Genomic DNA, 21,655 nt, shown 5'->3' with positions numbered 1-21,655 from the left:
CAGCATCATGGTTTGGGGCTGCATGAGTGCTGCCGGCTCTGGGGAGCTCATTTCATTTAGGGAAACATGAATTCCAAGCAGAGCATGATCGCCCCTCTTCAGAAACTGAGCTGCAAGTTTTCCAACATGATAATGACCCAAAACACACCTAGAAGATGACAACTGCCTTGCTGAGGAAGCTGAAGGTGAAGGTGATGGACTGGCCAAGTATGTATCCAGTCCTAAACTCACCTGTGCACCTGTGGGCCATCCTCAAGCTGAAGGTGGAGGAGCGCAAGGTGTCTTCACATCCATCTGCTCCATGATGTCATCATGGAGGAGTGGGAGAGGTTCCTGAAGCAACCTGTGAGCTCTGGTGAATTCCATGCCCAAAAGGGTTAAGGCAGTGCTAGATAATAATGGTTGGCACTAGGGGTGTAACGGTACACAAAAATCTCAGTTCGGTACGTATCTCGGTACACAAGTCACGGTTCGGTTTTTTTCGGGACAGTAATGAAAAAAATAGACAACTATTAAATATCTTTTACTTATTGGTAACCTTATTAAAACATACCACCACAGCAGTTAACTCTTTTTACACAATTTTTGAATGAAACAAATTTATATAAAATCCTGCTTTTTCACATTGTTTGAATGAAAATGGAAATATAAAAATGAAAAATAAAATCCTGCTGTTTTTTTAACACATTTTTTGAATGAAAAATATAAATATACATTTCTGCTTAAACAGTTTTACTCTATTAAAATAAAAAGTATAGTGCAGCTGGTCAGCTTTAAAGCCTGCTCAGATTCAGTTTTACTAGGAACTTACTTAGCTTTCCCACTTTGTTAAAGTGCAGTAAACAAAACATGCTTATATCTAAAGTGCAGCTTAAACAATTTTACTCAACTCCAATGGCGTTGGTTATTTCTTTAGCGCGATGGTCAGGGAAATGCTCTCTCTTTTTAAACGACGACGATATCGTAGTTCGCACCAGATTGCTCTTTCTAGTCGTGCCGGTTAACGTTCAAACTCGGGTGGTGTCGTTTTAGATGCGTTAGCGTGTTAGACGTGTTTCCAAGTACATACCCGACCACTGTTCTGCAGTGTCGGCACACTGCTTTTGTCTTGTCCACTTGTTTATTTCCATCTTCGTATTTTACCCTGAAACCAAAGTGTTCCCAAACGGAGGACTTAAGGTTTGCGGGTGGGTCTTCAGGTTCGTCAGGCTCACTTGCCATGTTGTCAAAATGTGAGAATGCGCTGCACAAAGTGAAAGTGGAGATTTACGGGACTTGGTCCGTCATTCAATTTTGTCCGTCGGGGAACTAGATATTTTAAATGGTTCGGCTCGCAAAAACGGAATTAAAATAAAACAAAATAAAATAAAATAATATCCTGCGCCCAATAATTCGGTACAGGGTCGTGCCGAACCGAAAGTCGCGTACCGAACGGTTCAACACAAATACATGTACCGTTACAGCCCTAGTTGGCACACAAAATATTGACACTTTAGGCACAATTTGGACATGTTCACTGTGGGGTGTACTCACTTATGTTGCCAGCTGTTTAGATGTTGATGATTGTGTTTTGAGTCATTTTCAGAGGAAGGTAAATCTATACTACTATACAAGCTGTACACTGACTAATTTAAGTTATATCAAAGTGTCATTTCTATAGTGTTGTCCCATGACAAGATATAATAAAATATTTCCAAAAATGGGAGGGGTGTACTCACTTATGTGAGATACTGTAAATTAACTTTGTAATTTAATTACGTCACACTGTGACATGTAACGAATTACTTCCCAACACTGTTAATAACTGTTGGGTAACGTTAGCTGTGTGATGCTGACAGTTAGCCCTGTCACTGAGCTCACACTCCTGCAGCAGCAGCTACAACCCATACAGTCTGTGGTGTGGGAAAGTCAAGATGTCACCAAAAGATTCGAAAGTACGGCTATACAGTACACGTCAGTCCATTCACATTATTGGTCTCGAAGGAAGTATTCTATTGGTATCTGTATCACTTTAAGGTACTGGTTTTGGTGCTGTTGGTGAAGATTCTCAGTCATCCAAGTAATGGTAATCTTAAGTATCATATCATAGGCAACTGGACTTGCTTGAGTTTCTTGAGGACGTTTCACCTCTCATCCAAGAGGCTTCTTCAGTTCTAAGGGAGTGGTGCGGAGTCTCAGCCTTTAAACCCTATGCAGGTGTGAACCCTTACAGAGTCATTAAGGTCACGTGTGAGCTCTGATTCTCAAGGTCTTTGAGATCCCATGGGAGTCGTTGACCCATACAACTGTCATGTGTGTCATTAGGGTTAGATGGGACCAAGTGGAAGGATCTCAAGACTGCATTGTAAGTGGGTGAGTTTTGGTACTGGTATCGTATTTTTCAAATCATACACAGCCCTATCTGTTACTTTTTCTGTCTTTATTGGGCAGTCAGCCATGTTAATGAAAGTGCTTGAATCCCCACATACAAAAGTTCCATCAAAACAAGTTCTGCCTGGCGCCATTTTGCAAGCGCACCATCACTGCATCCTGTGCTCAGCGTTGCCCAAGACAATTGTGATTGGTTTAAAGAAATAAAAACAAGCCAGAGTAGTTCTTTCCCCTATAACAGAATGATAATCAGTGATTTCAGACCGTTCTTCAGAGCGCTGACACGTACAGCGCTGTAGAGGTCTGGCTTTAAGAGACTAGGTGAACATCAACTTATTTATGCAATCAAATAAAACAGGTACAGGGATGTAGCTCTTCGTTTTGCTGTTTTACATCTTAAAGATTGTTATGGACTGCTGATAAATATGGAACCGTTTCCATGTATCTCTTTATCTGTCAGTGTTAGACATGGTGTCCTCTTGTACCTTGACAAATGAATAGAGCTACATGAACAAAGTGGGTGCCTGTGTGTGTGAGAGAGAAAGAGAGAGCACCAAGGCTCGATAATTTAATGACAAAGACACTTTTCCACACAGAAACTTGGCTGGCTTTTAATTGACTTAATCATTTTATTACTCTACAAAGACAAAAGATGAATGCCCTCTTATCTGTTATGAACAAAATGAAAAAGCTTGCCAAAGAAGAGGGAGAAGACATAAAGCATTTTGAACCAGTATGAAAGGATGTTTCTGTTCCTACAGTTCGGAGGTCCGCAGGGAAACTTTATCTTCAAACAAATTCGGTATCAGTACAGCTAGAGCTCTTTCTTCTCCTTGATGTAAGATAAAGCTTTCATTATTTCAGGGCATCCTCGGCAGAGAGATGACAAGAGGCCCACCAGTTAAGTCAAAGTTAAGTGTCACATTGATGCACAAGGTCCCATCAGAGGCTCTGGTGTTTAACAGTGTTGCACATTGTGGCTCAAAGTCGACTTGATACATAACAAAAAGAGTACTTTAATACCTTCAAGGTTCTTTTTCAGACACTCAAGATGAATCCTTTATAACTTCAGCATAGAACCACAAAGTAGGGGAGAGAAGGGAAGAAAGAATCAGGGGGACTGTTCCAACAAAGACCTTTCCACTCATATATATATATATATATATATATATATGTATAATTTGGGACTACCTCCTGAACCACAGCCGCCTCGTGAAGCTGCAGCCGTGAAGTTGACGGAGACGGGAGGGACGAAAGTAACATGGTGTCCCTGGTCTGTTTTCTTAGACTGTCCTTGCTCTCCATGAAAAGGAGAGAAACCTGATGATTTGGAGATGTCTTACATCTTATTCCAACCAAATGTTATTCATAAGAGAAAATGGTGATTATATACTAAGATAAGTTTGATGCATTGGATCTATTTCATACAATTGCTTGGAGGACCTGAAGCATGAACAGTAGGAGGACGGTAATCCCACTTCTTAGCCCTCCTGTTTACTGCTGGGGACTTAAGCGGACAATCAGTTGTATCATGAATAGAACTGCATGTGTGTCCACATGACCACAGCGCTCCGAGGATCCTCAATGTGGAAACTATGTCCGAGCCTTTACCACTGAAACATAAGTTCCACCAACATAGTTCCAACTTGATACATGTCAATAGTCCTACCATTGTGAGGCGAAGGGAAAAAATGCAGAGTAATCTTGCTAAATTAGCCAATATTGTCTTATGGGAAACATATAGTATACTTTGGCGGTCAAGCTGAGGGCTATTGAAAATTGGCCCCCGGGCCAAACTTTGGACATGTCTTCTCTAAGTAACTGCTCTGTGCAGTACGGCATATACTAAAAAGTTATACTTTTGTCCCTGCTATCCCCTTCTGTGGTCCATTACTTTGGTCTGAAATATCTAGACAACTATTTGATTCATAGTATTTGATAGCATTTTGTGCAGGTGTTCATGGTCCCCAAAGGATGAAGTTTAGTCATTTGATCAGGGTGATCCCCTGACATTTTCTCTAGCGCTGCCATGAGGTTGACATTTGTGGATCAGCGTGAGAGATCTCAACAACTACTAGACTATCAAATAATTATATAGACAGCCATAAAACTGACAACAGAGATTCAAGGTTCCTGGAGGATAGATAACAGTTTTGGTCCTCTGACTTTCCCCTAGTGCCAAGGACATGAGGTTGAGGTTTTAGTTCATTATTTAAATATTTACTGTTGAATGGATGCTGTGAATTGTTGTACATACACATGTATACTCCCCAGAGTCTTTTCATGTAGCACCATCATCTGGTAAAAGTTTTTATCCTTGTTGGGGGTCGTGGGGGGCTGGAGCCTATCCCAGCTGACATTGGGCGAGAGGCAGGGTAAACCCTGGACAGGTCACCAGACTATCACAGGGCTGACACATAGAGACAGACAACCATTTACACTCACATTCACACTTACACTTACGGGTAATTTAGAGTCACCAATTAACCTGCATATCTTTGGACTGTGGGAGGAAGCTGGAGCACCTAGAGAAAACTCACACTGACTGGGGGCAAACTGGGAACCCTCTCGCTGTACTGCAACAATGCTAACCACTGCACCGCTGTGCCACCAAGTTAATTTATCCATTTTAATCTTAAGCTCTTCATATGTGAAAGTCCACATTTTTGATGTTATAAATCTTTAAACCTACCACTGAACCTATTGTCTTATACTTTATACGTGCATGTACTGTACCTGTTAGCAAAATGTAGATTAACCTAACTCACTCTATTAACTATATTTCTACATAAAACCTGCTGCCGCACAGGACAACATATATACTTAACTACTCCCTGCAACACTTGAATAACAGAAAGAAGTCTTAAATTTGGTAGACTCATAAGTCAGTCTTTAGACGCTTTGCTTAACTAAAGACTGATGACTTTCTCCCTGATTTTGTGTTTACATGGGCGGATACAATTTCAGTTTCGGGAGTTTAAAAAAAAACTCCCGAAGTTGCAGAATCAATGGTAAATCTGCAGGGCGGTTCATCGGTGGCTCGCTGAACTCTTGTGGCTCGACTAGAAACACATGTAGCGGTACAAATTGGCCCAAGTCGCTCTAAGTCCTTCGTTTCCACAAACTTGTGGACTGTGCACACGTTTGATAAAACGGAGTTAACTCTCTTGGCATCCATTTTCATGCTCTCTGTATGTTTGTTGCCTTGCGGACGAGAAAAGGGGGAGCGCACATTTCCGGGAGGGCGTGTCCTTTTCAAAAATGCAAGAGGCGTTGCTTTGTTGCCGGCCGTTTTCGCCTGTGTGTTAAACACACTTTAGAAAGGAATGTCCCCAGACTATCAGAAGGCGGAGATCTCTGATTGTCTGGTGGTGAGACTATAAATTTGGCTACAAATAATCTTGAAAAGTTCTTAAAAAGCACTGAACTTCAGTGTCTGATACCTGTAGACATCCTGTTTGAGGCCATTTTAGCAAGTGTTTGAAATTACTTATTTTACATTTAATAAAATCACAGCGAAAAACTAAGTCAAGGTAATTCACTGCTTCATCTCATCTCATCAGCCCCAGAATTTACCATTGCATGAGCCAGAGAAACATGCTGATCCACAGTTTATGAAATGGAAAATTTCTGTGCCAGCTGCTGGAAGATACAAAATTGCAATTGGACGAATCTTCTCTCTGTTACATTGGGTGCCAATCTTCTGTAGTTAGTGGCTTATTTCTTAGCAGTCACTTTCAGTTATACTGACCCCTTTGGGTTTTTTTTTTTTTTTGGTGGATGAAATCAGGGGCTCTTACAATTCCCCGCATGTCAATCGAGCAGCTAATCCCCATCCGTCAGACTCAGTGAGACTGACAGGCATCTGCCATTACAGCTGCAACTCAATCAGCTCATCACTGGAGCTGAGAGATGACGCCATAGGAGACAGACTGGCAGCTCACAGCACAGGGCAGACAGGGACTGAAGCTGCAGTGTAATAACGTTATACCTGCATAGAGAGAACGGAAGGCAAGTCCATGGTAATCAACAATTTCCTCGCAGGTTTAACGGCCCTTTGCTCTGTAGCATGTCATTCCGAGGCGTTGCCTGGATGTATTGTGTGATAACTGGGTTGAATGGACTCTGGGGAGGAGTGGGAGAACGAGAGGAATGCTGGGATTCAAGGACACGGCAGCTGAGCTCTATGTAGCCTCAGATTTTCCCAGGGAGTGACCTGCATTTCACCCATATTTGATGTCTCACCAGTTTCCCCAGGCGGGCTGGCAGTTTTTCCTACACAAGAGCTGAGATACAACATCATACGCAAACGCATGCTCACAGACACGGCCACACACACAGGTAACACATAAACAAGCACAACGAGGCATGGCCTGCGGGCAGATTGTGCGAATGAATGATCTGAATGAGTACTTTTGATGTGCAGCTTGCTTATATGCAATGAATACAAAACCCCTTTTGTGTTTCATGCAATTGAGTTCAGAGCTCTCCTTTATGATCCAGTGTATTCTGTGTTGCTGGTTGCTACGCATCATCATAACGAGAGATTGATAGAGATAGAGAGACACAGAGAGAAAGGATGAAAGCCATTCCTCCAGAGGGCTTACTTGCTTTTTTTGCTCCACTGATCATCAAAGATCTTTGGCCCCTCTGTGCCTACTTTGCTGCCAGTTGGTGTGCAAACATGGCAGCACACCAACTCCTCTGGAGCCAGGCAAGGCCACCCACAATCAGCAGGAATTGGAAATAGCAAGACACACAAACGATGTATATCTGATAGGACTGTAATAACAGAATATTTCGATTCACAGCTCTGGTGATCTTTCTGATTTTTGTGGTTGGACGACACCACAGATTCCACAGGGCAAAATGAGCCGTGCTCTATCAAATTCAGTCCGATGTTGCAACAGCTCATTTCTAGATAAACGTTGATTTATGTCAGCATGTCAAATTTTGGACATTTTGGAATTTTGTTTGATTTTAAATTAACAAAGTGTCGGCTTTCATAATATGAAAGTCAGACAATTAATACAATTTCTAAGCTTGTAAAGGCACAATGACAAGAGTTTTCGAGCTTGACTTAGCGCCACATAATAAAAGGCTTAACATTACAGTAATAAGGGCATCACAGTCACAATAAGAGGGTTCCTGGCTCAATATGGAGATGCAACACACTGTTAGATCAGTTACATTCTCCTCAGTTCAATCACTCAGTTCATTTCAGCCAAAACCATAAGCATGAAAGTATAATTAATTCAGATTTACCAGCATGGTAAATAAGAGAGACATCCTGTCTCCAAAGCAGACCTTAAGTCTGAATATGTGTCCAATCCTTGATTAACTTAGCCTGTAACAATGGTGTAAGGTAGTTAAGATTGCCCCAAGTGCACAATATTATGATGGGCTCTAGTGCAAATTACTGTGCACTATCGTCTCATCACATGATCAGAGACTTTACATTGGATGACAATATACATATTACTCAGCAACCATCAAAAAATACCAAAAGAAAAAAAAGACCAAAGAAAATAAGATTTAGGCACAAAAATCACCTGGTTATGGTCAGAAGAAGATCAAGTTTGGGCTAAAAATATCTGCTTTTGGGGACACAATCTCTGCTGAAAAAGCAGTTAAACACGACGGCTGTTTGTGGCATTATCACCACTGGAAAAACAGCGATGGATCTCCATGAAAAGCTGATGGATGGATATATAGTATATGGCACAGTTATTAATTTAATGAGACTTCTTTGAACACAGGCATATTTACAAGGTGGCAATCACTCGTAAGGGCCCATTCTCCACCCAACGCATTGTTAAGAGGGCCCACTCTCTCTCTACCCACCGTACGGGCCTCGATGCAACCACACTGCCTGCACTGTCTATATTTACGCCCCTGGTCTGTCAGAGTCCACCAATCAAAAAAAAAATCACAACAGTTTTTCATAGTTGTGAATATTGTCATGTGAAGTCCATCACTAACTGTATGCTAACGTCGTCTGTCAAACACACCATAGATCTTCCGAACGTAAACAATATTTTCTTGTCTACCTGCTCCGTGTTGTTGGGTATGCTTGTTTCCTTTACCTTGCTACCGACAAAATAAAATTCCCTGACTTAATCCTGGGACAGCCCAGGATGGGAGGCCAATGAGCTCAGTCATGTATCTTAATGACCACTTTACTGCAAAATTTTGAAGCTATTTTTCTCAAAGTGATGGCTTGGTAAGAGTCATTCTGTAATTTGACGTATTTTGCTTAATTTTTTGAGTATGAAAACAATACTCATATCAATAGAAAGCTAGAATGTCCTCTTCACAACAATGTTTAAAGCTCATCTGGTCGATGAGCTTCTCAGCTGGTCAAATTGCCAATGGCTGGTTTAAGAACTTAAAGCACGTCACCTGTTTCAACAGCCAATCAGGTTGTAGTGAAGTCCACTGGTCAAGTCAGAATGACCACAGATGGTGTGTTTGCTTGCTGCAGCAGGTGCTCCGCCCCCCGCCAAGCCCTCTGTTTCTGCCTGACCGTGTTAGTAAGTACAGAGAGTTGTTGCATAGAGATGATAGACCATCTCATCTGGTTGCATTGGTGTGAACTGGCAGGTTTTTAGAACTTTGCAGAATGGCGCATTGCAAGTGTTTGCCTGTTTCATCTTGTCTCGTCACAAATTTTTGGTCTGAACTGGGCTTAAAACTCATAGTGTTTGAGAGTTCACAGTGACTAAAAATGATGTGCACAAATGGAGAGCCTGGTGCTCTGAGAGAAACTCAGCCTGATATTTGGGCCCCTTCACTCTGCAGTCCATCAATATTTGTGGGCATTAAAACCAAATCAATGTCTCCTAGACGGGAACTAATCCCTGTGGCCTTGTGCTTTGTCTGGGCACCACCACCTTTGATTATTCAACATCAATCTGCCATGGAGAGAATGAAAGGACCACAATCAGATTAGTGACAGGTACACTCCCCGAGATAACAGCATTAGCTCCTTAAAGACGTAGCCAACCGCTGGCCCTGGACATGCTCTCCAGCCTCCATCTCTCCCCTTGCTGTGACCTCACCCAGGTGACAAAGAGATTATAAAGTTTTTAGTGAAATGTTGCCTGCATGTTGCAATTTTCCTAAATTGCCTTATATAGCCACCCAGGTACAGTAGGTACAGATCACCTTTTTTTCTTGAGTGTTCATGATGGTTCAAATTTAGTCAAAAAGGTTCTCCTGAGCCTGCAGCTCTAATAATCCTTCTGTCCTTTCAGTGGTGGGGAACCCTGAACAGGATTGACCTGCAGATTGGAGCCATCCTTCTCCCAATCCCTCCTATTAGATCTGCACCTCAAGGCCTTTCCTCATCAAAGAAGTGGTGGATTTCATCTGGCATTGGGCTGACACCTCATAGATTAGACCCTCTATCTCATCTCTCTTTCCTAACTTCGCCCTCTATCTCTCTGTCTCCCGCTCTCTCATTTCTCTTCAGAGCCCCAATTACTCTTCTCTGGCTAAGTGTCAATAAACCCACCCAACACACACATACACACTCACACACACTGGATCTGATAGCAGCACAGGCTCCTTCAGCACAACAGAGAAAATGACACTGTATAAACTATTCTATTTCAATTTAATGATACATTAACTTAAACAAGAATTTTATTAGGGGCTATTAAAACGCTATATGCCTTGACTAGAGAGGAGGATGTTGAGTTTATGAAATGAAAGCTCATATAATTCAAATGGCTTTCCCATACCCTCTATAACCATTTCAAATAAAAAAAAGAAACAGGATATTTCCCTTAAGAGCTGTTCTGCCAGCTTCAAGTCTAATAAAATAGTACCACTTTATCAATAAGAAGGTATAAGGGGGGTGCACAGCTGAAATGGATTAGTGTGGACAGGCCATCAGGGCTATAGATAAGTCTCCAAGAAGTGTTTAAAAGCCCTGAGAAATGCTTTCTGTCTTTATCTGGGAGGAGGGGTGAGCCGGAGCCTATCGAATGTGATGGACTGTGGCAGAAAATCAGTGGTCACTGAGCCACTAAAGCAAGCCCCCCCGATAATGGAATACAATACAAAACAATAGCTGCTCTATAAAATCTGAATTGGACCAATTTTTCCCCCCGTCTCGGGTATTTCTGTGCCTGTCTACCGGTATCTTGTGCACGGAGCTCTGTAGCCTGCACAAGCAAGTGAATGAACCATTCAGTAACGATATTGAAATGCACTGCCGCAGCTGTTTAGGCAATGAATGAACATGAGTAAAACTGGCTTAAGCGTCTGTGAATCCCATTCTCAGAGCACCAGAACAAAACAAATTGCCAAACAGTAGGTCTATATTGTATACCACCACTTTGATACATCACATTAATAAAAGACTCGCCCCTTTGAAGCCACTACTACTGCTTCTCAGTACTGTATCACAGTCCAGTCGCCAGGACAAAATGTTTGTATGTCTAATACTTATAATAGCAGAATTTCTAAAGTAACGTAGTATATGAGCTGACTTTGCAATAGGGAGGTGGAGGGAATGGTGGATGGTGCGTCAGCTCAGTGAGACGCCTGCCAAGATGCAGACCACTGTTCATGAGCAACAAACAACAAAACCGGTTGTTTTTTAGCGAGTCATTGCTGTGTTTCCATCAGCTTTTCAGGCACCAAATGTAGGTGTTTCGTGGTGACCCATCGCTGTTTTTCCAGTAGTGATAGTGCCACAAACAGCAGTCGTATTTAACTACTTTTTCAGCAGGGATTGTGCCCCCAAAAGCGGATATTTTAAGCCCAAACTTGATCTTCTCCTGACCATAACCAGGTGGTTTTTGAACCGAGTTCTGTCTTCCTTTTTTTGGGTTGTTTGGCCGTGTAGGCAGTTGTAGCCAATGCTGGAATAGCTATTTTACCTGGTGCACTGTTCGCCATTGCCGCTTGCTCTCCCCTTCTGCCAGCAGCACAGGAACACGCATATGCAGTAGAACAGCCAATAGGAACGCAGTGGTCTGAACTGACCTTTGATTGGTTGATGCACATCGGCACAATACTGATTCTTTAGAGGCTGAACACAGAGCCATGGTGAGGTGCAGAAACCTATTGTTTGTCTCAGACCACTTGATATGCTTAGAGGATATTATAAAATTTTTACTCAATTATACCAAAACAATGTTGCCTACTGGAGCTCTAACGGCTGCCTGATGGCAAGTTAAAGTGGTGAAAATATTTTCAATATAGCTTCCACTTAGACTGATATTAATTTTTTTAGGTAGGCCCTTTTAAAGTGGCTAAAATAAATTCTGCAGCTGAACCTGAAAAACATGTACCTCCAATGTCAGTCAGTCTCAGGTGTCTCACAACTAAAGAACCTGATTAAGTGCCACCCCCTGTGAGATTGTAGCTGCAATTTGATCTTTTGCACTGAGCTGACTGAGAGTCAATATGGAAACGCTCTGTTTTCTCTACGGGAACAGCAGGTGAAGCCCCAAAGAGATTCCAGGTGGATCGGCAAGACCCAAGGGGCCTCGCCAGCTGCCTCGCCAATCTGCATCTTACAGTAATGTGTGTCTATCACCTGTTGACACATTGGATGTCACAGGTTGGGTCATAAAAACACATTAAGTCGGCCTGAGAGCTCTTCCATCATAATAGCTGTCATCGTAAATGTTTGTGTGAGCCTGTGTGCTGTTTTTAGTGCGTGCTCAGTTGTTGCAAAAAGCATGCCCTATAGGAAAAACAGAAGTAAGCCACATCACAACACTTTAAACAGCATAATATTCAAAAGTTTAATGAAGCGACGCACTGTACTTCCTAGAGGGCTGTGTGCAGTTCTTTGTTAGAGAATAAAGAGAGGAGTGAGACGAGAGTGATTATTATTTCTAACCCAGGGCTCAGCATTAAAAGAAAGCACAAAAAAAAAGTGTATAAATGTTGTTGGTAGAAGCACAGACAAAAACGAGAGCACTTAATGAGACCTTGAGTGTAAAGGTGCGGTGGAAAATTAAGCAGCCAAAAAACAGTCTGTTTTGTCAGAGATTAAAAGATGGATATGATAGTTCTTATAGTTCTCAGAATATTATCACCACAGAAACGTGTAGATTAATAAGAAAAAGCAGGCACCTCTAATCCAATAAACTTTGCTACTCCTCATAATCATGATAAATATACCGTGGAAAGGGTGTGCAACTTTTCCAATTTACTTTTAATGCACTTCCATTGCGTTTGCTCACCCTGATCTCAACCTCTGTGTGCACTTTCAGAATTAGAGGGTCAAAAGGAAGTCTAAAAAATGTAATCTGTCTAACCACAATATTAAAAAAGCCAGCCCAGAAGCCCTGCAGTATACTTATCCTATCATTTCAGTTTTTCTTAAAGACTGAACCAACACAATAAAGAGTCCTAACTATCAGGGTGATTTTCTTGGCATATGGATTTACTTTGTGCTCCACAACTGTTCACTCAACTTTGAAATTAAAAACCTATAATATACCACAGATAGTTTTTGTGTGAGCCATCTGTTCTGGCTAATCCTGCTTATAATACTCATAAAGCACTTCACTGATTACAGTGCTAACATTAGTAACCAATATGCTTTATCTTTCCAATGTTTATACTCTTACATCTGTGCACATTTTCAGACAGTAAACACGTGTTAATAATCATTTTATGCTTTTAGAGCCATCATTTACTTGAGGATTTGCCTTTGATAAACACTCTACAAATTCATGCTATGGATAACTGAATGATGAAAAGCACATCTCGACTGTACAGTATTGTATCTGCTGTCATATAACATCAGAGAAAGGGACTTGTTCCCTGGCAGAGCCCCATAATCCAAACTAATGAGCTCTGACTTTGACACCATTGATGCACAGTGAAAAGGTCTTGCCAGAGGATTCCTGATATGAAGCAAACATGTCAGCCTGACTGCTCATCTGTGGCTGCCTCTGAATCACCAGGCTGAGCGTCACAGGGCTGTTTAACTTTGAAGATTTCTTTAGGAGAGGTTTTAATGCACAAGATGGAGGGTTGGAAAGAAAAGAGAGAGATATATAAATCCGTGGATTTCTCTGTAAATCATGTAATCTCCTTTTCAGCCAGGTTACACTGCTGAGTATAAAACAACCTCTCAGAGAAACAGCCATGAATACCAAACAAAGAAATACACTGAGATTGAAAACACATACTGTGCACTACATTCCCAATATGGGTCATATTGTTCAACATGCCTTTGTGTGAATAACAGTAATGTGTATATATTCACACCAGTGAGCTGTACATGTAATTACCACGTCACTTCAGTCTCCTTGTTGGTGTTCTGACAAATAGAGCTAACACTCAATGACCTACTAACACAATGTGTGAATTGGCAGTGTTTTTTAGAGGTGAAAAAAATATTCCAGGACATGCTCATGCTTTTAAACACATTTACAGAGGTATGTATCACTGCTGGCGGGTAGCTCTATTTGTCAGAACACTTGCTGGAGACATGTGACTATGGTAACCTGTGCCTCAGCTCCACCGACATTTTAAAAATGTCTTTTACACCTAGCAAAGTGAAACCTTATGCTTGGACTTAAAGTAAAGTGTTATTGACCTCACAGAGCTGTCTTGGTGGCTGTCCACCTGAATTTTGTCATCTACTGCATTATATTGAGGGATATTTATGCCGACAGTGTCCAGTGTAGGGCTGTACTCAACCAAAGAATCTCTTAGTCGACTAAAATTGTACCTGATCTTAAACCAATTATGAGATGAAGTCAGATAAATTCAGTGAAAAGTGAAAATATTGTGCAAACTTTACTGAATTCCAGGGATCTAACTAAAAGTCTCCAACTACTTTCTTTGTGTACTGTTGAACCTAGATCACACAATGTGAAAAAAAAAGATTCCCTCCATTTACAAGAGTTTTGGGTAGAAACTCAAAAACCAATAAGCTCTCGCCCAGAGCATCAACACTCATACAAACAGCATCCAGCATGAAAATGACTCTGCAATTGCAAATCAGTATAAAAGCATTCCCAGTGTGCAGCAGACAACAATGCACTAACAATGGATCAAACCCCTGAGAAAATAAAAGGCTTTGCTATGAAAAGCGAAGGTTGTTACGCAGTGAGGAGGCCAAACGCTCTCTCTTTGTATTTCTTTTCTTATTACCCAAAGGAACACGACAAAAGAGATGACCCACTGGTGCATATGGAATTCAAAGCCCGTGTCTGATGCGGAGCATATTCTGAGCGGAGGCATGTTCCTGTGGCCCTTTCAGCATTTTAATAAGGCGACTCAATGGGACACGTAGGTGGGAATGAGAGGAGGTGAGGTGGTGAAGGGGCCAGGGTGACTCTTATCTAAGCAGAGATGCATAAATATGCGCTGTATACAGTGCCCGGTCAAACCTTTAACTTCTGCAGTTAGCAAGGCTGCATGTCTGTGACCCTCTTTACACCTGGGAATATTATGCATCCTGGCTGATCAGGATGTATCAGGATGCACTGAAGATGTGACTGTATGTTTCAGCTGAAATGTACGACACGGAATAACTTGAAAAAGCAGAATAATTACAAGCTTGTGATCTTCTGAACAATAGCACAAGTTGCAGTGTCAGTTCAAAAAACATTGTAGTGGAGCAGAGCTTCTAGGTTTGAACTGAAATGAAACAAATTGGATTTTAATGAAGTATTTTAGTGTTGAGTGTACATAGGCGGGAAAAAAAATGTGAATTTCCATACATTTCCATCAAGGGTGCAAAATTTTATGGGGTATTTATTAAGACAACAGATGTACATGAGTCCAGTCGCTCTTAATCCCCCTGGGGTGGGGGAACCCTTCTGTGCGGTGCTTGCATGTTCTCCCCATGTCAGTTTGGTTTTTCACAGGGTACTCCAGCTTCCTCCCACAGTCCAAAGACTTGCAGGTTAACTGGTGACTCTAAATTGTCTGTAGTTGTGAACGTCAGCGTGAATGGTTGTCTGTCTCTATGCATCAGCCCTGCAATAGTCCAGCTACCTGTACAAGGTGTACCCCGCCTCTCACCCAATGTCAGCAGGCTCGAGCCCCCCGCAACCCTAACGGGATAAGCAGGTGTGGTTCCATGGGACAGATAAATGACTGATTGATTGATAGATACTGGTTGAAGAGAAGACACTTTTGGAATGGCAAGCATGTATTCACCCTGTGAGAGAAAGGCTATGTAAGGAAATACAAAATTGCCTGATGTTGTCAACCCAACAAAAAGATCAATAACTGAATGATATATATATATATATATATATATATATATATATATATATATATATATATATATATATATAAAAATCACTGTGGGAGACTTGCGGTAAAACCGTCAGAGTTGAAAGACTTTGCCGGTTGACAGTGAGTGAGAGGGGGATGACATGCAACAAATGCCCCCTGCTGAATTCAAACTGAGGATGTTGCATAGATGTTGGGATGCCAGGATACTAATATTTATCTTAATGAGCTTCTTGTCAGTGTTTACAAAGAGAAGCAGGAAATACAACACTGTTGCTTCAGGCTCTGATCGTATCATTGCACACTCTGCCATCTGGGGAATGTTTACAGATAAGATTCAGCACAGAGAGTGGATGATTTGAGAGTTTAGCACACAGGTAATATGGGTCAAACTCAAGGTGATATAAACACCTTAAACACATATAAACTAAAATACAATAAATGTACACTGCTAAAAAAAAATTAAGGACACACTTAATCATCACAGTATAACACTAAGCCATTCAAACTTCAGGGATATCAATCTGTCCATTTAGGAATCACAAGTGATTGTGAATCAGTTTCAGCTGCTTTGGTGCAAATTAAAGGTGCAATGGAAAGGCAAAAGCAAGACAACCCTCAGAAAGGGAATGGTTTTACACATGGTGTCCACAGACAGCTGTTCTCTCCTTATCCTTCCTGACTGATTCTTCTCTAGTTTTGTGTTCTGCTAGTGTCCTTGTCACTACTGGTAGCATGAGGCGGTACCTGCAGCCCAATCAGGTTGCACAGGTAGTCCAGCTCCTCCAGGATGGCACATCCATACATGTGGCAGCAAGAAGGTTTGCTGTGTCTCCCAGCACAGCCTTAAGAGCATGGAGGAGATACCAGGAGACGGGTTGTCACAAGGAGAGCTGGGCAGGGCATCAACCAAGCAGCAGGACTGGTATCTGTTCCTTTATGTGAGGAGGAACAGGAGCAGCACTGCCAGAGCCCTACAAAATGACCCCCAGCAGGCTACTGGTGTGCATGTTTCTGACCAAACTGTCAGAAACAGATTCCATGTGAGGGTGGCATGAGGGCCCAACGTCCACTAGTGGGACCTGTGCTCACAGCCCAGCACCATGTAGCTCGATTGGCATTTGCCAGAGAACACCAGAATTTACAGGCCCACCATTGGCGTCCCATTCTCTTCACAGATGAGAGCAGGTATGGTAACATCATCCACCATGACTGGTTTGGTGATGGGTCAGCGATGGTTTGGGAAGGCATATCCTTGGAGGGTCGCACAGACCTCCATGTCATAGCCAACAGTACCCTGACCGCTGTTAGGCACTGGGATAAAATCCTCAGAGTGACTGTCAGACCTTACACTGGTGCAGTGGGTCCTGGGCTCCTCCTAGAGCTTGATAATTTCCAGCCTCATGTGGCCAGAGTGTGCAGGCAGTTCCTGGATGATGAAGGCATTGATGCCACTGATTGGCCCTCCCGTTCCCCTGACCTGAATTCAATGAGCACCAATGGGACACTACGTATTGGTGCATCAGACGCCACCAAGTACAGCCACAGACTGTACAGGAGCTCACTGATGCCCTGATCCAGGTTTGGGAGGAGATACCCCACAACACCATCTGCTGACTCATCAGGAGCATGCCCAGATGTTGCCGGGAGTGCATAAAAGCACAAATGGGCCATACACACAACTAAGTCACATTATGAGTTGCTGCGATAAAATTCATGAGTAATTTTGGTTTCCATTGGTTTCATTTTTTTCTCAACACATTATACAATGTACATATGTAAAGATTTTCAACTTGAATAGTTCGTTTATGAAGATCTGATGTATGATTCAATTGTTCCCTTTATATTTCTGAACAGTGTATTTCACACCACACTTACATTTCAAAAATCCAGAGGAATGAAAAAGCTATGAATCATTGACGAGAATGTAGATGTTCAGTACAGAGTAACAGCTGACAGGTTCAGGTTCTTAGCGCCATGCCCCGAGGCCATTACCATCCATTTCAGATATGAATGTCTTATTAAGAGCCAGTGTGAAACATTTCATGCAATTAAGATAGCTACTGAGATGGCGTGTTAATATTTGAAAACGCCTGTGCCTACACACACTCTTCTAATGATTTGTAAACCTTCGGTAACCTTGAGACAGTATAATTTCTTCATAATCTGTCACACACAAACCTCAGACAGTTTCACCTCTGAGTGCAGCCCCCTGACAATCTGTGGTCACCAGTAATATTCAGGCTCTCTCCTTTTCAACTTTTGATTCGAATAACTAAAACTGTTTTGGAATGACAATCACTGCTGTTCGTTTAATGCATGCTCCAAGAGAGAGGCGGTGAGTCAGAGAAACCAAAGAGTAGTTGGGGAATGAATATTTAACAGCAGCACATGAGATACAGAAAAATCCCCTTTATAAAAGAACAGTGTATAAGATCTAGGGAGAGTGGCATTTAGTGGCATCTAGAGGTGAGGATTGCACATTACAACCAGCTGAAACTTTTCTCGGAATTCCTTCAACGTTCATTGTTCAGAAGGTTTTTGGTGGGAGCAAAAATCTCTTCCTCTCCAAAACAAATGGACCAATAGAAACACTGAATAAGGGCTTGTGTCCACAGAGTTTTTTTTTTTTTCCCTGGGTACCAATGTCTTTTCACAGATGTTCCCAATGAGAGAACATGTGCGGCCTCATGCAGCCATCTAGGTCCTGTCTATACGACAACGATTTCAACCATAAATGGTAAATTTAGTTCAATTCGCTGATCACTTACACCACAGCGGCATTCTGGATGCCTGAAAATGCAACTTTTTGAAAACAGGCTCCAGGGTGCAATTTTTGGAAACAGCACCGTCTTCATTGTCATGTAAACTTGCAATATACAGTTCCTCTGAAAATGGAGACTTTTCGCACATGCGCATAACCGTTCCGGTCACTAGGCATGCACAAGACAGTCGACAATCACAACAACAATGGCGGACTCCCAAGATCTGTTTGTGCTGCTCACCCTGTTGAATTTATCAACACTTCTCCAGCAAAGTGTAGATTTACTATAACGACTCCATCTTGTCGTCCATCCAGACAAACGTTTGTGCAGTTGCCAATGTGTGTGTTTATCCACCACCACTCTGTAGAAGGAAGTGCATGTGCACAGGCGCGTGTTGTTTCATTACAAAGTCACACCACCAACCACTGGCCTGGCATGTAAACTACTGCGTTTTTGGTCATTTTTGGGGATCTGTGTGCACGGCAATTGTTATCAAAACGTTGTCGTCTGAACGCAGAAGTTATTTCAAAACTAAAATAATGACAAACAATATTGTTTTCAGCAGATCATTTTCGTGTAAACATGGCCCCAGAGAAGAAGCACCCAGCGTCTTTTTTCAGGACACTACAGCTTTTTTGTGTGGCTGTTTCGAGTGTTTAGACTTAAAAAATCTCAGAACATTTCAGAAACGTGCTGGTGACATCACTGCTGTTTTTTTTAGCTAGGCTACAGTCTACTGTCACAACAAAGACAGAAAAGCCCATTTGTGGGAGCAGATCGGCCGGATACTGAGCGTTACCGTATGCACTGTAAGCTTGTTGTTAACTGTGTATTTAACCCTGTGTTACTGTAGCGATACATTAGCTACATAGCCAGCATTAGCCTACTGTCATAATATTGTTGTTGATGAAACAAAACCCACATATAGCTGTGATTTATAAAAGCACTGGGAGCACATTTTTATGAAGTGCTGGAATGAAGCACTCCTCAGTGCCCTGCCACCAAAAAAGGCCGTGTGGACTAGGGCTGCCCCCAACTAAGAATTTTCCTAGTCAACCAATAGTCATAATTTATGGCCATTAGTTGACTAGTCAACCATATGTTTACGGTATTAATCGAATAATTAAATGATATATTTTGGGCAGGGCAACACAATGGTTTGAGTTCAAGGTGTGAGAAAGAATAGTATCAGTAACATTGTTAACACTGTGCTACATTACAGTGAAATACAAAACCATACTAATGAAAATTAATTAATATAGGCCTAACGTTTAGTCAACTATTAGGGGGCAGCCCTAATGTGGACGCACACCCTACATGCCATGGTGATCTCCATGGACACCCGCTCCCTATATAGATTTAAACAGCTCATTCAAAGATAATAAAACACAACAATTCATATTTTTAGGGGATTCTACGGTATAGAAAACATACTTAAATTCTCTTCCTGCCACGATACTCCCCTAAATCCTATACTGAACCTTTAAGTGAAATATCATTAAAGGTTATTGCACTGGGGACTAAAGGATATGAAGAGCTTGTTACATGCAGGCACAACTAATGTGACAGTGAAGACCTTAAGCACCATCCCCATAAACTCTTAACAACATCTGTGGGTGAGCATATGTCATCCAACTTCCCCAGATGATCTCTATAATGTATACAGAGCTGCAGAGGCATTTACATAAAACCCATGTAGGATCAGGTAAAATAGCTGGTAGGCAGTCAAGGCTCTTCCTTGCCTCCCTGCTTATGAATATTAATCACCACATGATCACCAGAGCTGTGCTTCCCCTAATAAGGATGGTCATTCTTGTTGGAGGACTGTGGGATCAAAATAGAACACGCTACAGACTTTCTGTGACCTTGGCAAATTAACATGCAGAGAGCAGGGGGGCACTGCGTTATGCACATAAAAATCCTCCTTGTGTTTCCAGCCAATGCAAGACTGAACATCCCAGCTGGAAGGAGAGAGGGAGAGAGTGCATTTTACTCAGAAGATATCCCCGAGGTGAAGGCAAATTCTAACTGATGAATATGCAATGTGCAGTTTATGGTAAGATCTTTGGGCGGCAACACATGGGAGAGTCTGAGAGAGAGACTACAAGGCATGCATTCTGTATGTCTGACAGAGGGATTTATCTGAAACAGGAGTCAATTAAGTCGACTCTAAAAGGTGAAAAGCCAGAGTCATGGGGGAATTTTATGTCTCGCAATTTAACATAAATGGTAGAAAACTCTTCGACCACAGTTGCTCCCGGGGCTAACTGCTCACCTTGTTTACTTCATCCAGCATGTTCTATTTCATCGACCACATATTCTACCTCAGTGCACTGTGAGTAACCGTTCTGTTGCAGGGCTTTCAAAGTGCATCTACAAACACATTTTGTAATTTGTATCTCATTTACAATAATTTACAATCACATATGTCTAACTACTTGAAAACTGTTATGCTTTGACATTTCAAGTGGGTAGTATCAAGAGAACTATGCTGAGCATTGTGCAGTTTATTTCTTGGACAGCACACTAAAGTAATACTTTTCCAAGTTATGTTTTAGTACATTAAAGGCCATCTGCAGGGACCATGTGGAAAAATTACGGCAAGGGCCGACACCTACTCTCTGCTGAATTTCCACTCTCAGCACCAACAAGCCCTTTTATCATAGAGTTTTCCAAATGTGCAACCACTCAAAGTTGGAACCAAAGTCTCAAAACTCTTGGCTTGAACAATGCTGTTATGAATCTGCATGTTTAAGTGGCCAACGAGACAACTGCCATGGCATTCTGTTCCCAAACTTTTTCTTTGTCTAAGTCACTCTTTGAAAGAGACCATGGGCAGTAGGGAGCTACTGAATTTGTTCATGTTAATACATTTTTAAAATGAAAATTTAAAAACATAAAGAATGGTATGGTTTAAACACATTATCAGAGTGTTGATATGCACATCCAGGACCTGAGAGGCTGATGTTGTAAAATACTCATTGTGACATTGTTGGAAAGACATGAGGAAGTTAGAGGTCAACCAATTCACCAGTTTGGCTGATTAATTGGTGCCAAAAGGACTTTATATAAACTATAGTTGATGGTGGAACAGGGCTCTGAGAGTGGCCGATGGCTGTAGCCTCCACTTGTCACGTGGAAATGGCCGTAAGGCTTTTGCATGGAATACCCCACATGTAAAGGTAATGTCTGCTTTAGATAAGCATTCACTAGAATTAAGTAGCAAGCTACTAGCAATGTGTTTGAAATTCATTTCTGATCATCTAAATGACTATTAACAATTATAATTAATA

This window comes from Epinephelus fuscoguttatus, linkage group LG12 (assembly GCF_011397635.1).
Source record: "Epinephelus fuscoguttatus linkage group LG12, E.fuscoguttatus.final_Chr_v1".
In the NCBI taxonomy this organism is placed as follows: Eukaryota; Metazoa; Chordata; class Actinopteri; order Perciformes; family Serranidae; genus Epinephelus; species Epinephelus fuscoguttatus.
Note: the sequence above shows the minus strand (reverse complement) of the source record.